This window comes from Musa acuminata, chromosome BXJ1-11 (genome assembly GCF_036884655.1).
Source record: "Musa acuminata AAA Group cultivar baxijiao chromosome BXJ1-11, Cavendish_Baxijiao_AAA, whole genome shotgun sequence".
Classification (NCBI taxonomy): domain Eukaryota; kingdom Viridiplantae; phylum Streptophyta; class Magnoliopsida; order Zingiberales; family Musaceae; genus Musa; species Musa acuminata.
Window position 1 is genome coordinate 20273196 of NC_088337.1, and position 17650 is coordinate 20290845.

At 41.1% G+C, this 17650-nt stretch overlaps 1 pseudogene; it reads left to right on the top strand.

Annotated features, from left to right (window-relative positions):
* The window catches only part of LOC135596441 (uncharacterized), a 63153-nt pseudogene extending 52467 nt beyond the window's left edge, over window positions 1-10686 (top strand).
* Window positions 10687-17650: the final 6964 nt, after the last annotated feature.

Genomic DNA, 17650 nt, shown 5'->3' on the forward strand with positions numbered 1-17650 from the left:
TGTATTTGAAATAAAGTAAGGTAGGAAGTTTGCAGTTAAGATAGAAATCGGAATGCAAACTGAAATATGATGTTCATAGGATAAAACCGATTTCCAACGTAAAACCGTTTTTGGAAACTTAACTTGAAAGTGAGTTTGTAAAATAGTGTAGCAAAAGTAAAGAGGAAGTAAAGCACATATGGAGGTTTGTAGTAAGGTAAGCAACAAGAATAAATGCAAACTAGAGAGCACCGCAATTTTAAAGTGGTTCGGTCAATCTTGACCTACATCCACTTTTGGCTTCCTCCTCCGACGAGGTCACCAACATCCACTAGAGGCCTTCCTTCAATAGGCGAAGGCCAACCACCCTTTTACAGATTCACTTCTTTTGACGGGCTTAGGAGACAACCCTTACAAAATTTCTCTCCTCTCTTAAAAGATAAAAACTTGGAAGAAAAGAGGGAGGAGGACTTCAAGCCTTTAACAACACTTTTGTGCTCTAAAAATCATAGAGTCAGATTGGATTTTCGGTGCCCTTTCATGCAAGAAAGGGTGGGGTATATATAGGCCCCAAACTAGTTTGAATTTGGAGCTCAAAACTGTCATTTCCCGGAATTTCGGGGTCTAGTGGTTGCACCGCCTAACTGGGGTGGTTGCACCACCTGGCAGAGCTCGGAGACTGAGCCTCTAGGCAGTGCCACCGCCTGACAGGGGCGATTGCACCTCCTGCTAGAGCTCGAAGATCGAGCTCAGGCAGTGCCACCGCCTAACTAGGGCGGTTGCACCACCCAGCCAAAGCTCGGAGATCGAGCTCAGGAAGTTGCACCTCTATCAAAGGCGATTGCACCGCATAGCCAGAGACTAAGCCCTGGGCGGTGCCACCACCGACCCAGGCGGTGCCACCACCGACCCAAGCGGTGCCACCTATGGCAAAGTAATCTGGGTCCGAATGGGCTGATCCATTCGGTCCAATTTGGGTCTGTCAAGGGCCCAATTGCCCCAAGATTAAGTTAATGGGATCACCTCCCATTTCTAACTTAATCATTGTGTGAACTACGAATTTCTTAAGACATTTACTACAACTTGCTCCGGTGCGTCAATCGCTTCTTCCGGTGAGCTTCCGTCGATCATCCGATGAACCGTCGATGATGCTCCTGCGGACTTCCGACAAACTCCTAGACTTGCGACGATCCACTTGGCATGTTTTGATGAGCTTCTTTTGGCAAGCTCTTGGACTTCTCGGATTTGTTTCCGCAGAACCTCCGACGACCGTCCGGACTTCCATCGAGCTCTCGAACTCGCAACGTGATCATAGTCTTTGACTCCAGCTCAACTCCTGCTGCATGTCTTACTTTCATCATAGTTAATCCTGCATACTTATCTCAACATATGGATTAGATAACAAATAACAATTGACGTCATCATCAAAATCCGAGATTCAACAATCTCCCCCTTTTTGATGATGACAATCAATTAATAACAGAGTTAATCTTAACTCCCCCTATCTATGTGCCATAATTGAGATAAGTCATTCTTGAATTCAAAGCCTTTGAATTCAAGAGACATATTGATAAGTTAAAATCATTTAACCTTATCAATACTCTTATCATGATTCTCATTATGATGTATCTCTCTGAAAATGATGTATGATGTCAAGGCTTGACATTCATTTTAAAATTTCAAATGTGAGTGATGGTAATGATAGCAATTCATCATATGGTAAGATATCAACATGTAAAATTTTGAAGTAAGATTTTGATATCTTAATATAATGCTCACATTTCAAGTATTTTAGCAATCATAGCATTTCATCACATGGTAAGATATCAACACGTAGGACTACGATGCAAGTTCTTGATATCTTAACATGATGCAAATATGGCATATTGCTAATATGGCAATCATAGTTATCATTAATTCATATATTTTCGATGATGCAAGCATGGCACAATCATAGCATCAATTCATATATCTATTTTTTTTTTAACATAATATGGCATTTATAGCATCAGTTCATATATTTCTCCCCATTTGTCATCAACAAAAAGGAGAACGATATAAACAACTTTTAAATATACGTGTGATGCCATATATAGGTTTCATGTCATTTATCTATATAGAGTGATAGGAAAAACATCTCAACATGACATGAAGATTATAGAGTAAAAACTTCTTCCTTTTTATTTGTTATTATCTTTTTGCATGAAGGAGGAAAGTCATTTGTGTAATTCAAATAGATAGGTTATTAAAGCATGCTTTACAAGGATCAGGATATTTATGTGAATCAAATCCTTGTACATAAAAATATCTTCCTTTTATAAGAAGGAATCATCAAATATATTTCTCAAAGAGAATATTTTTCACATGATAAGTCTAAAAGATATGCATTTGCTAGATGATTCTATTTGTCAAAAATCAATGATGTGAATCAAACTATATTTGTCATATGTTTATTAAGTCCGAAACAGAATAATGTATTCATGAAATCCGATTGGAACTGAAAATTTAACACTTTCATACAATCGGACAAGACTATACAATCATGAAGATATGCTCATTGTTATGGAAATTTTTGTATTAATTTCTAACATGTTATTTTAGGCATATAATGGTAATTAAGTAATTTGATCATTCAATCAATAAAGTCCGAATAATAATTTTAACAAGTTTATGCATTCGGACACATCAATATTCCTAATTCTCTTCTTATGAAATCAAATTGTTCTTCACTTAGAGGTTTTGTAAAAATATCAGCTAGTTGATGCTTAGTATCTATGAACTCTATGATTAATCATGATTAGTAATATGATCTCGTATAAAGTGATGTCTAATATCAATATGTTTTGTTCTTGAGTGTTGAATGAGATTCTTTGTTAAATATATTGCACTCGTGTTATCATATTTAATGAGAATGTTTTTAAGATAGACTTTATAATCTTCTAAGGTGTTTTTCATTCACACAACTTGTGCATAACATGCACTGGCTGCAATATATTCAACTTCGGTTGTTGATAGTGCAACCGAGTTTTGTTTCTTAGATGATCAGGAAATAATGGAATGTCCCAAAAATTGACATGTTCCTGATGTGTTTTTTCTATCTAGTCTACACCCAGCAAAATCCACATCAGCATAAGCAATTAACTCAAATTTTTCGATTTTGGATACCATAATCCTAGATTTGTGGTACCTTTAAGATATCTAAGTATTCTTTTAACCACTTTAAAATTAGATATCTTAGGATTCGATTGAAACCTAGCACAAAGTCCTACACTGAACATGATATCTGGTCTAGTTGCAGTGAGGTAAAGTAAACTTCCTATCATACCCCTATAAGTTTTTTGATCGAAGCTTTCTCCACTTTCATCAACTTCTAACTTAGTGGAGGTGCTCATAGGAGTGTTAATAGCTTTTGGGCTATTCATATTAAATCTTATTAGTAGATCTAAGGCATATTTAGTTTGACTAATAAAGATGTCATTGTTTAGTTGCTTAATTTGTAAGCCTAAGAAAAAGGTTAATTCTCCAATCAAACTCATTTCAAATTCGAGACTCATGGTTTTAGCAAAAGATTCATAAAAAGATTCATTCGTAGAACCGAAGATAATATCATTAACATAAATCTGAACAATGAGAAAATTATTTTCAGAATTTTTGATAAACAGTGTAGTATCGATCTTACCTTTTGTGAAATTATTTTCAATAAGAAAAGTACTTAATCTATCATACCAAGCCCTTAGGGCTTGTTTTAAGCCACAGAGAGCTTTGGTTAATTTAAATACATGATTAGGGAGGCTTTTATTTGCTAGTCATAGGTGCCCAGTAAGCCAATCACGTGAGAGATGGCACGTGTGACTTGATACAGAATCTTTTTGCTCATTATATTTTGGCGTATATCACTTATAACTATTGCATATGTGCATATATATATTGTGATGTCCTTGGATTTGTGCAATGGGAATCGGATCGTGATGAGATCACGATAATGAGATCGATTCACCTTTAAACACATATCCTAAATAATCACGGTCATAGGTTACTCGAGAGGGACATCGTGATAACCAAACAGACTAGTGTGCTGTATACCCATCCATATGATGGATGCAGCTGGTCTCATAGCTGCTTGTGTAGGGACACTAGGGATACAGTACAGGTGCTCATTGGAGAATGAGTTCAATGATTGATCCGCTTACGGAATGCTGGATGGTTGATGATGCCTTATTGTCAGACAGCGATTCCGTAGTCCTAGTGGTGTATTTGATCATTGACTTGAGACACCAAGGATGTCCTATATGAGTGCTCCACTCTTTGATAACAGACTTAGAGGTTTGGCTATCCCAGATCTAGTATAGCTGGTCATTGGGAGTGGTAGTCGACCTTACGAGGGCTATTGAGTGTCGATAGAGGATCATCCACTCTCGGCGTCATGAGAGGAATATCCCATGTGTTCTCACTCAGACAAATCCCTGGCCAGAGTCATTCGGGTTGAGAGAGAAAGAGTTCTCCGGGAGAATCCGATTAGAGCGAGACTCGAGTAGAAACCGTATGGGTCTGACAACACCATACTCGATATACGGTCTTTGGGATATTAGATGGATGAGGGACTATAGGTACACGGTAACTAAGGACAAACAGGTTCAATGGATTAGATTCCCCTGTATCGTCTAGGGACTTTGGCGTAGTGGCCTAGTACGTCCGTAGTCGATGAGTCGAGTGAATTATTACAGAGATAATAATTCACTGAGTTAGAAGGAGTTCTGACAGGTATGACTCACGGCCAGCTCGATATTGGGCCTAGAGGGTCACACACATATGGTAGGTATTGCGGTGAGTAGAAGTTCGGATATGAGATATCCGACGGAGCCCTTGTCTTATTGGATGCAGATCCAATACCCACTAGGGGAGGACCCATTAGCGTTTGACACGGGACGTCTATAAATAGGAGGGATTCAGAGCCTCATAGGCGAGAGAGCTTTTGCTTGTCTTTCCTATTCTCCTCTCCCTCTCCACCTCAGAGCAGGCCTGGAGTTTTGAGGAGCGTCATCGCAACCTTGCTGTGTGGATCACCACTAGAGAGGAGGACGCTTGACCTCCTTCACCCTCTCCTAAGGATCTGTAAAGAAACTGGGATATACGATCTCCCTAGGTAACATAATCTACTCTATACGCAGTTTTAAGTTTCGCGGACTTTGCGCACCAATCTTCACATGACGACGAACATCTCTTTGGGAATCGGGGATTTTGTTTTCTTGTTCTTCCGCTGCGCATATGATGTCGCCCCTAAGATTTCCCAACAGTGGTATCAGAGCCAGGTTGTTCATGCGAATGATTGGTTTTGAACTGTGTGTGCTGTGTTTAGGAAGACTTTTGACGTCAAAATCGTTGACGCAAAACCAAGGAAGGGCAGCAACAGTTGCTGCCCTCGATCTGCGTACGTGCAGCGCAGCCGAAGGCGGGCAGCACAGGGGTTGCGTCTACAGTAGCCGGTCGGCGGCCTGCTTGCAGCCGGCTTGCGTCCGGCGGGGCTGGCAGCCCACGGGTAGAGGCGCCTGCGGCCACTTCTCCCGCGGGGTGAGGCGCCGCAGGGCAGCGGCGCTTGCCGCCGCTTCTCCCTCGGGCGAAACCCCCCCCCCCCCCCCCCCCCCACATAGGGGCGGCCGCCCGGCGGGATAGCACCGCCTGCGGGCGTTGCCCCACCAGCAGAACCGCCCGCGGGGGTGCCCACCTGTAGCGGCAGCGCCGCCAGTGGGCGTGCCGCCTGCAGGCGAGGGCAGCACCCTCGCCTCGCCGCACAGGCCACCGCTAGCAGGGTGGCGGCGGCGGTAGTAGTAAGAGGGAATTAGGGTTTTGGGTAAAAGGATAGTTTTGCCCTTGTGAATTTGAGAAATTCCAGTTTCTATCTTTTTATGAAAATACCCTTAGGAATTGAGAAATTCCCTACATGTCCCTGAATTCAAAAAATATTAATTAATTAAAAGGTTTAGTTGATTATTATTTTTATTATTATCTAGTTGTCCTACATGATGATGATTATTTATACATGTGATGTATAAATGTGTGGACGGATGATCATGGACCGTGTGATGTGTGTACTTGTGATTATTATTATTGAGGTCTACGAGCCTCCATTATATTTCTCATTTATTGTCGGACCTGCGTGCCTATGATTAAGTTGTAATCATATGAGGAGGCACAGCGGGAGCATGGATGCGATAGTAGGACCCACGAGACGGACGATCATGATGCATGAAGATGCATCAAGATGTCGACGGAACCGACGAGGACGAGATGGACGATCACAGGGCATGAAGATGCACCGTTGCACACATAGATGTTGATGTGAGTGATTAGGCCTACTGGCTAAGGCCTAATCATATTAGGTTGTGGTCCATGATCATCTGGTGTGATTGCTTATACACATACTAGATATGTATATATATTTGAATGCGATGTAGATATATATTAAATATGTATATATGTGACATGTCATATTAGGAGACCAAATCATAGAAACATCTCTCGATAATATTAAGTCAGTAAACGTGAGGCAATTAGATTGACCCACATGGCCTTCCATCGTTATAAGTAGGAACCGATTCCCGGAGTAGGTTGAGTTGGTCGAGTCCCTCGAGACTCACCTATATCGCGATTCGCTATCTTGCTTACGACATAGAGATGTCACCGGTGATCTGAGGGCATGGTATACTTGGTCGAGTCCCTCGAGGGTATATCATCAAATCAGACTCATCTTGTAACGAAGGTGTTGACTTAACCGAGCATCATGGTTGGTCGAGTCCCTCGAGGCCATGGTGATTCGGAGGCCGAACAGGATGGGAATCACAAGGAGTTGTGATCGGCAAGAGTTGCCTACCTTTTAGGCTTAGTGTGATTGGTCGAGTCCCTCGAGGTTACACTAAGACGCTGATTGGATCCTGATCCCCACTAGAAGTCTGCCGGAGACTTCCGTTTCACGTGCTGAGGGTGTCGCGTGACTCGTTAGTAAAATAGTGGGAGCATATTAAGATATAAGTCCATATCTTGATAGTTTATTTCTTGTAAAATCTGCATGATATTCATTTCTGCTGCATCTTTATTTTCAGAAAATGTCGCTTTCAAATCCCTTACGTGGCATACTTGATGTCAATCGCCTCACTGGTCCAAATTATACGGATTGGCTCCGTAACTTGAGAATTGTTCTCATAGCGAAGAAAATCGTGTACGTCCTTGATATAGTGATGCCTGTGCCCGAAGAAGGGGCAAACGAGGAAGAGATCGCGCGCTACGTGAAGTACATTGATGACTCCACTCTTGCTCAGTGCTATATTTTGGGCTCTATGACTCCTGAGTTACAGAGACAACATAAAAAGATGGATGCCAGATCTATTCTCCTACATGTCCGTAAATTGTTTAAGGAACAGGGAAGGACTCATCGATATGAGATATCTAAGAGCCTCTTTCGCACTAGGATGACTGAGGGGACACAGGTTCAGAACCATGTCCTAAAGATGATTGAGTGGATAGAGAAACTCATAGGTCTAGGAATAGTCCTAGAGGATAACTTGTGTGTGGACATTGTGCTTCAGTCCCTACCAGATTCCTTTTCACGGTTCATAATGAATTTTAACATGAACAAGCTTGAGGTGACTCTCCCAAAGCTCCTCAATATGTTGAGAGAGGCAGAGAGTACTATTAAGAAAGAGAAGCTAGTTCTCTACACTGGTGAGACCAAAAAGAAAAGGAAAGCAGAAAGGTCCCTTAAGAAGGGAAAGGGCAAGGGCAAACCAGGTAATGCAAAGGTTGCTAAGAAAGACCCAGCAAAGGACAAAGGCCAGTGCTTCCACTGTGGTAAAGATGGGCACTGGAAGAGAAACTGAAAAGAGTACCTTGCAGAAAGGGCGAAACAAAAGCTTGATGAAGCTTCAGGTACATTCATGATCAGTCTCCATTTGTCAGACTCTTATGATAACACATGGGTATTGGATACCGGTAGTGCTTACCATATATACAATTCGTTGCAGGTTCTGGCAAGGCCTAGGAGACTAGAGAGAGGCGAGATGGACCTCAAGATGGGTAATGGAGCAAAAGTTGCTGTAGTAGCTGTTGGTGAGGTCGCCCTACATCTGCCTAGTGGAGCTTTTATTGCATTAGATGCATGTTATTTTGTTCCTTCTATTATCAAAAACATTATCTCCATTTCATGTTTAACAGTTAGTGGATATAAATTTGTTTTTGAGAACAATGGTTGTTCGATATTATTAGATGATAAGATCATCACGAAAGGAACATTGCATAATGGTTTATTTATGTTAGACACTACTCCACATATCATGAATGTAAATGTGTCCAAAAGGAAACGAGATGAGTTGAACAGTGCATACATGTGGTATTGTAGGCTAGGTCACATCCATGAAAAAAGGATTCAAAAGTTACTAAATGATGGATATCTAGATCCATTCGACTATGTGTCATATGCAACTTGTGAGCCTTGCCTTCGTGGAAAACTGGCCAACTCTCCATTTAGTGGAACTGGAGAGAGAGCCACTGAGTTGTTGGAACTCATACATAGTGATGTATGTGGACCCATGTCAACTCATGCCATTGGAGGTTACTCCTACTTCATTATATTTACTGATGATTTCTCAAGGTATGGATATGTGTACTTAATGAAGTACAAGTCCGAGGCCTTTGAGAAATTCAGAGAGTATAAGAATGAGGTGGAGAACCAGACTGGAAAGAGTATCAAAACTCTTCGATCAGATCGAGGAGGTGAGTACTTAAGTACAGAGTTTACTCAGTTCCTCAAGGACCATGGGATATTATCCCAATGGACACCTCCTTATACACCTCAGCTCAATGTTGTCTCTGAAAGGAGAAATCGTACGTTATTAGATATGGTATGGTCCATGATGAGTTTCGCTGACCTACCCATCTCATTCTGGGGATATGCCCTAGAAACCGCAGCTTACCTTCTAAACAGAGTTCCAACTAAGTCGGTAGTGTCTACACCATATGAGATATGGAAAGCGAAGAAGACTGATCTTAAGATTGTTAAGATTTGGGGCTGCCCTGCCCACGTTAAAAGACACAACCCCGATAAGTTAGAATCAAGGATAGAGCGATGCAAATTTGTGGGATACCCCAAGGAAACTTGTGGGTATTATTTCTATCATCTCGAGGACCAAAAGGTCTTTGTAGCTAAGAGAGCAGTGTTCCTTGAGAAGGAACACATTCTTGGTGGAGACAGTGGGAGAATGATAGAGTTGAGCGAGGTTGGAGAACCAAGCTCAAGCACCACTCTACAACCCGAGTCTGTTCAGGTACCTAATACACCAGTTTCGACTTTACGCAGGTCTGATAGAGTATCCCATCCTCCTTAGAGATATGTGGGACATATAAAAGGAGAGGATTTTGAGGATATTGATCCTCAGACCTACGAGGAGGCTATTATGAGTATAGACTCCAGGAAGTGGCAAGAAGCCATAAATTCTGAGATGGATTCTATGTACTCTAATAAGGTTTGGAACCTAATTGATGCATCCGAAGGTACTGTACCCATCGGTTGCAAGTGGATCTTTAAGAAAAAGATCGGAGTAGATGGAAAGGTAGAGACCTATAAAGCAAGGCTAGTGGCTAAGGGGTATCGTCAAAGGCAAGGTGTTGACTACGACGAAACCTTCTCACCCGTAGCAATGCTAAAATCCATCAGAATTCTATTGGCTATTGCAGCACACTATGATTATGAGATTTGGCAGATAGATGTGAAAACCGCATTCCTCAATGGGAACCTCGAGGAGGAGGTGTATATAATGGAACCTGAGGGATTCGTGTCCAATAACTGCCCAGATAAGGTGTGTAGGTTGCTTAGATCCATTTATGGACTAAAGCAAGCTTCCCGAAGTTGGAACATAAGATTTGATGAGGCAATCAGATCTTATGACTTTGTTAAGAACGAAGATGAGCCTTGTGTGTACAGAAAGGTAAGTGGAAGCGCTATCACCTTTTTGGTGTTATATGTGGATGACATCCTCATCATTGGGAACGACGTAGGAATGCTATCCACAGTAAAGGCTTGGTTATCTAGACACTTCTCCATGAAGGACTTAGGGGAAGCATCCTATATCTTGGGGATTAGAATCTATAGAGATAGATCCAAGAGGATGCTTAGCTTGTCCCAGTCCAGGTACATAGAAACCATTGTCAAAAGGTTTGGCATGGAAAATTCCAAGAGAAGTCTCATACCGATGAGACATGGGATATCGCTTTCTACGAGTATGTTCCCAAAGACTCTAGAAGAAAGGGCAAACATGAATATGATACCTTATGCCTCAACAATAGTGTATATCATGTATGTCATGCTATGTACTAGGCCTGATATAGCGCATGCTCTGAGTGTCACGAGCAGGTATCAAGTGGATCCAGGCTTGGAGCATTGGAAAGCAGTAAAGTGTATCCTTAAGTACTTAAGAAGGACTAAGGATCTTTGACTATGGAGGTAATAGCCTTAAGGTTGAAGGCTACACAGACTCAAGTTTTCAGTCTGATGTCGATGATAGCAAGTCGAATTCAGGGTATGTGTACACCTTGAATGGAGGAGTAGTGTGCTGGAAGAGTTCCAAGCAAGATACTACTGCTGACTCGACCACAGAGGCAGAGTATATTGCTGCATCAGATGCAGCAAAGGAGGGAGTCTGGTTGAAGATGTTCATCATAGATTTGGGAGTCGTTCCGGATAGCGAGAAGTCGACTTCCTTATATTGCGACAACTATGGGACGATTACTCAAATAAGGGAACCCGAGTCTCATCAGAAGTGTTTTGAGGAAATTCCAACTTATCAGAGAGATCGTAACCCGAGGAGATGTAGCAGTGGAAAGAGTTCCATCCGAAGATAACATTGCAGATCCACTGACAAAGCCGTTGTCTCATTTTGTCTTTGAGCGTCATAGGGGTCTGATGGGGATCAGACACATAGGTGATTGGCTTTAGGTCAAGTGGGAGATTGCTAGTCATAGGTGCCCAGCAAGCCAATCACGTGAGTGATGGCACGTATGACTTGATACAGAATTTTTTTACTTATTATATTTTGGCGTATATCACTTATAACTATTGCATATGTGCATATATATATATTGTGATGTCCTTGGATTTGTGCAATGAGAATCAGATCGTGATGAGATCACGATAATGAGATCGATTCACCTTTAAACACATCCTAAATAATCCCAGTCATAGGTTACTCGAGAGGGACATCGTGATAACCGGACAGACTGGTGTGTTGTATACCCGTCCATATGATGGATGTAGCTGATCTCATAGCTGCTCATGTAGGGATACTAGGGATACAGTACAGGTGCTCATTGGAGAATGAGTTCACTGATTGATCCGCTTATGGAATGCTGGATGATTGATGATGCCTTATTGTCAGACAGTGATTCCGTAGTCCTAGTGGTGTATCTTGTCCTTAGACTTGAGACACCAAGGATGTCCTGTATGAGTGCTCCACTCTTTGATACCAGACTTATAGGTTTGGCTATCCCAGATCTAGTATAGTTGGTCATTGGGAGTGGTAGTTGACTTTACGAGGGCTATTGAGTGTCGATAGAGGATCATCCACTCTCGGCGTCATGAGAGGAATATCTCATGTGTTCTCGCTCAAACAAATCCCTGGCCAGGGTCATTCGGGTTGAGAGAGAAAGAGTTCTCTGGGAGAATCCGATTAGAGCGAGACTCGAGTAGAAACCGTATGGGTCTGACAACACCATGCTCGATATACAGTCTCTGGGATATTAGATGGATGAGGGACTATAGGTACACGGTAACTGAGGACAGACAGGTCCAATAGATTGGATTCCCCTATATCGTCTGGGGACTATGGTGTAGTGGCCTAGTACGTCCGTAGTCGATGAGTCGAGTGAATTATTACAGAGATAATAATTCACTGAGATAGAAGGAGTTCTAACAGGTATGACTCACGGCCAACTCGATATTGGGCCTAGAGGGTCACACACATATGGTAGGTATTGCGATGAGTAGAGGTTCGGATATGGGATATCCGACGGAGCCCTTGTCTTATTGGATGCAGATCCAATACCCATTAGGGGAGGACCCATTAGGGTTTGATAGGGACCTCTATAAATAGGAGGGATTCAGAGCCTCATAGGCGAGAGAGCTTTTGCTTGCCTTTCCTATTCTCCTCTCCCTCTCCACCTCAGAGCAGGCCTGGAGTTTTGAGGAGCGTCGTCGCAACCCTACTTTGTGGATCACTGTTAGAGAGGAGTACGCTTGACCTCCTTCACCCTCTCCTAAGGATATGCAAGGAAACAGGGATATACGATCTCCCTAGGTAACACAATCTACTCTATACGTAGTTTTAAGTTTCGCGGACTTTGCGCACCAATCTTCGCATGACGACGAACATCTCTTTGAGAATCGGGGATTTTGTTTTCTTGTTCTTTCGCTGTGCATATGATGTCGCCCCTAAGATTTCCCAACATTATTTTCAAATCCGGGAGGTTGTTCAACATAAACTCCTTCAGAAATAAAGCTATTAAGAAAAGCGCTTTTAACATCCATTTGAAATAACTTAAATTATTATTACTAGCATAGGCAAGGAGCATCCTTATGGCTTCTAATCTAGCCACAGGAGCGAAGGTTTCTTAATAATCAATACCTTCTTCTTGGTTGAAACCTTTGGCCACTAATCTAGCCTTGTTTCTAACCACGATACCAGATTCATCTTGCTTGTTTCTAAAGACCCATTTAGTACCAATAACTAAATGATCATTTGGCCTAGGAACAAGCTTCCATACCTTATTTTTCTCAAATTGATTTAACTCATCTTGCATTACAATAATCCATGAATCATGTTTCATGGCTTCGTCAATACATTTAGGTTCAATTTGGGAGAGAAAAGCGGCGTTGGCACATAAATTTTTAAGAGAAGAACGTGTTTGAACCCCCTTAGATGTGTCTCCTAGGATTAGCTCCTTAGGATGAGCATCTACATACTTTCAATCCTTGGGTAAGGATGTTTCAGAAGTGGATGCATCCAAGTTGCTAGTTGGAGAAGGGGTTTCATTTAAATTTTAAGAATCGAAGTTAACATCATCATCAAAATTGTTTTTCTTGATTTCAGAAATCCCACTTAAAACAACATGAATGGATTCTTCAATAATTAAAGTTCTTTTATTGAAGATACGAAAAGCTTTAGAAACTGAAGAATAACCAAGAAAAATTCCTTCATCGGATTTAGCATCAAATTTTCCTAAGGTATCTTTTTCATTCAAGATGAAACACTTACACCCAAAAACTTTAAAATATGAAACATTGGGATTTTTGTTGTTCCACAACTCATAAGGAGTTTTAGTGAGTAGGGGTCTTACTAGAACTCTATTCAAAATATAGCATGTAGTGTTTACGGCTTCATCCCAAAAGTATTTGGGTAGGCTATGTTCATTTAACATGGTTCTTACCATTTCTTGTAAATTTCTATTCTTTCTTTCTAGTACTCCATTTTGTTGAGGATTTCTTAGAGTAGAGAATTTGTGGTTGTATCCATTAGATTCACAAAATTCTTGGAAATCATGGTTTTGAAATTCTCCACCGTGATCACTTCGAATTGATGAAATCATAAACCCTTTTCATTTTGAACAAGTTTACAAAACTTAGTGAAATATTTAAAGCATTCATTTTTGTGTTTCAAGAAGTAAGTCCATGTGTATCTACTATAGTCATCTACAATGACAAAGGCATATTTGCTACCTCCTAGGCTTGATGTAGAGATTGGTCCGAAGAAGTCCACATGGATCAATTGTAAGGGCCTAGAGGTGCTTATTTGATTCTTAGATTTGAAACTACTCTTAGTTTGTTTTCCTAATTAACAAGCATCACACACGTTATCTTTGATGAACTTGATATGAGGAATTCCTCGTACAAGTTCTTTGGATGATATTTAAGTAATTAGTTTCATGCTAGCATGACCTAACCTCCTATGCCAAAGGCAAGCATCCTCATTCAAAACTGAGAAACACATTTCATTGCAAAGATCATTAATGTTAATGGTGTATACGTTATTCTATTTTAATGATGCAAACACAGTTCTTTGGATGTTTTTGTGTGGTTTTTCAATGATGCAAGCATTAGATTTGAATTTGACGATATATCCTTTATCACATAATTGATTAATACTTAAAAGGTTATGTTTTAAACCATCAACTAACAAAACATCTTCAATAAAGAAGTTGGATTTGTTACCTATGGTTCCTTTGCCAATGATTTTACCTTTATTGTTGTCTCCGAAGGTTACATGGCCTTCGTCTATACTAGTGAGCTTAGAGAATTGAGATGGATCGCTGGTCATATGCCTTGAGCATCCACTATCAAGGTACCATCTCTTGCTCCTAGCTTGTAATGGTGTATGTCTCTACAAGAAAGGATAATTTTTAGGTACCCATTTGCTTTTGGGTGCCTCAAAAACCGATCTACATTGTTTATCATGTTGCATAGAGTTTATCATGGTTCCTTTAGGAACCCAAATTAATTTGTTTGGACTAATTTTCTTGAATGGACAATAATGTGTTTTGTGTCCATGTTTGCAACAAAAGTTGCATTTGCTTTGGTGTTGAACATGTAGGATGGGGCCTTTTATGAAGGTGGTTGGATTTTGGTGTGGATTTCTCACAAATCCGATTCCACTTATTTTGGGAACGTGACTCTTGTTTGTAAGGATCATGTTCAAAGACTTGCTACCAACCTCGAATTTCTTCAAGGTGTCCTTAAGTAGCAAGTTCTCCATTTGGATAGTTTCTAGATCATGTCATTTTATACAAGAACCTAAATTATCATAACATTCAGTTTTTAACTTATCGAAGTTACAAGTAAGACTATCATGCTCCTTTTTTAGCAATTTGTATTTTCTACTAATAATCTTGCATTCATCAAATAAGTCATGGAAGGCATTTAATAACTCATCAAATGATAAATCTACATCAATTAAATTTGTTACCTCCTCTCCGATGGCCATTAAGGCGTAATGAGCAACTTGCTCGGTGTTGGACTCCTCTTCTTCGGATGCGCTCGAGTCATTCCACGTTGCTTTGAGCGCCTTCTTCTTTGATGTTCTCTTCTTGGCTTGGGGACAATCACTTTTGTAGTGTCCCGGCTTTTTGCACTCGTAGCAAATAACATGGTCCTTTTTGGGTTCAAGTTTATTTTTTGTGTCGTTTTTAAACTTGTTTCTCTTAATGAATTTTTTGAATTTCCTTGCTAGAAGTGCCAAGTCATCGTCATAGTCCTCATCACTTGAGTTTTCTCTCAAGTGGTCATCTAAAGTTTTAAGTGTTATATCCTTCGTGTTCTTTGGAAGGATGTCTTCTTGCTCTTCATGAGCCTTGCATGTCATTTCATAGGTCATTAATGACCCGATTAGTTCTTCAAAAGGGAAGTTGTTTAAATCTTTAGCCTCTTGACTAGTAGTGACTTTAGGGTTCCAACTCTTAGGAAGGGATCTTAGAATCTTATTTACGAGCTCAAAATCCGAAAAACTTTTGTCGAGTCCTTTTAGACCATTGACGACATCCGTGAAATGGGTGTACATGTCGCCAATAGTCTCGCTCGGTTTCATTCAGAAAAGTTCAAAAGAGTGTATCAAAAGATTGATTTTTGACTCTTTCACTCTACTTGTGTCTCGTGAGTAACTTCGAGTGTATGCCAAATATCAAACGCGGTTTCACAAACTGAAACACGATTAAACTCATTTTTATCAAGCGCACAAAATAAGACATTCATAGCCTTTGCATTAAGAGCGAAAGTCTTCTTCTCCAATTCATTCCACTCGATCATTAGAAGAGAAGACTTTGAAAATCCATTTTCGACAAGATTCCAAAGTTCAAAATCTATTGAAATAAGGAAGATCCTCATTCGAGTCTTCCAATAGGTGTAGTCCATCCTATTGGACATGGGTGGACGTGTAGTAGAATGTCCCTTTTGGTTTCCAGCGTTTGCCATCTCTCTTGGGTTTTAATCTGTTTGTGAGTTAACCCCGCTCTGATACCAATTGTTAGAATCAAGAGCATTAAGAGAGGGGGGGGGGGTGAATTAGTGCAACGGAAAACTTTCGACGATTAAAACTGTGTTCGTACGTTGAAATCCGATTCTGACGTAAAAGTCGTTTCATGTAGATAATAACTTTGAAAGCTTACGGAAATGTATTTGAAGTAAAGTAAGGCAGGAAGTTTGCAGTTAAGATAGAAATCGAAATGCAAACTGAAATATGATGTTCGTACGATAAAACCGATTTCCAACATAAAACTGTTTTCGGAAACTTAACTTGAAAGTGAGTTCGTAAAAGATTGCAACAAAAGTAAAGAGGAAGTAAAGCACATATGGAGGTTTGCATTAAGGTAAGCAGCAAGAATAAATGCAAACTAGAGAGCACCGCAAATTTAAAGTGGTTCAGTCAATCTTGACCTACATCCACTTTTGGCTTCCTCCTCCGACAAGGTCACCAATGTCCACTAGAGGCATTCCTTTAATAGGCGAAGGCCAACCACCCTTTTACAGATTCACTCCTTTTGACGGTCTTAGGAGACAACCCTTACAAAATATCTCTCCTCTCTTGAAAGATGAAAACTTGGAAGAAAAGAGGGAGGAGGACTTCTAGCCTTTTCAACACTTTTGAGCTCTAAAAATCACAGAGTAAGATTGGATTTTCGGTGCCCTTTCATGCAGGAAAGGGTGGGGTATATATAGGCCCCAAACTAGTTTGAATTTGGAGCTCAAAACTATCATCTCTCGGAATTCCAGGGTCTGGCGGTTGCACCGCCTGATTGGGGTAGTTTCATCGCTTGGTAGAGCTCGGAGACTGAGCCTTTGGGTGGTTGCACCACCGCCTAACAGGGGCGGTTGCACCTCCTGCCAGAGCTCGGAGACCGAGCTCAGGCGGTGCCACCGCCCAGCTAGAGCTCAGAGACCGAGCTCAGGCGGTTGCACCTCTATCAGAGGCGGTTGCGCCACCTAGCTAGAGCTCGGAGACTGAGCCTTGGGCGGTGCCATCTCTGGCCAAGTAATCTGGGTTCGAATGGGCTGATCCATTCGGCCCAATTTGGGTCTGTCAAGGGCCCAATTGTCCCAAGATTAAGTTAATGGGATCACCTCCCATTTCTAATTTAATCATCGTGATAACTACGAATTTCTTAAGACATTTACTGCAACTTGCTCCGATGCGTCAATCATTTCTTTCGGCAAGCTTCCAGCGAGCTTCCGTCGATCATCCGATGAACCCTCGGTGATGCTCCTGTGGACTTCCGGCAAACTCCTAGACTTGCGATGATCCACTTGGCGAGTTCCGACGAGCTTCTTTTGGCAAGCTCCTGGACTTCTCAGATTTGTTCCCGCAGAACCTCCAGCGACCATCTGAACTTCTATCGAGCTCTCGAATTCCCAACATGATCATAGTCTTTGACTCCGGCTCAACTCCTACTGCATGTCTTACTTTCAGTGTAGTTAATCCTGTACACTTATCTCAACATATGGATTAGATAACAAATGACAATTGACGTCATCATCAAAATCCGAGATTCAACAGTCAATTATCATTTGTTATCTAATCCATATGTTGAGATAAGTGTGCAGGATTAACTACGATGAAAGTAAGACATGTAGCTGGAGTTGTGTAGG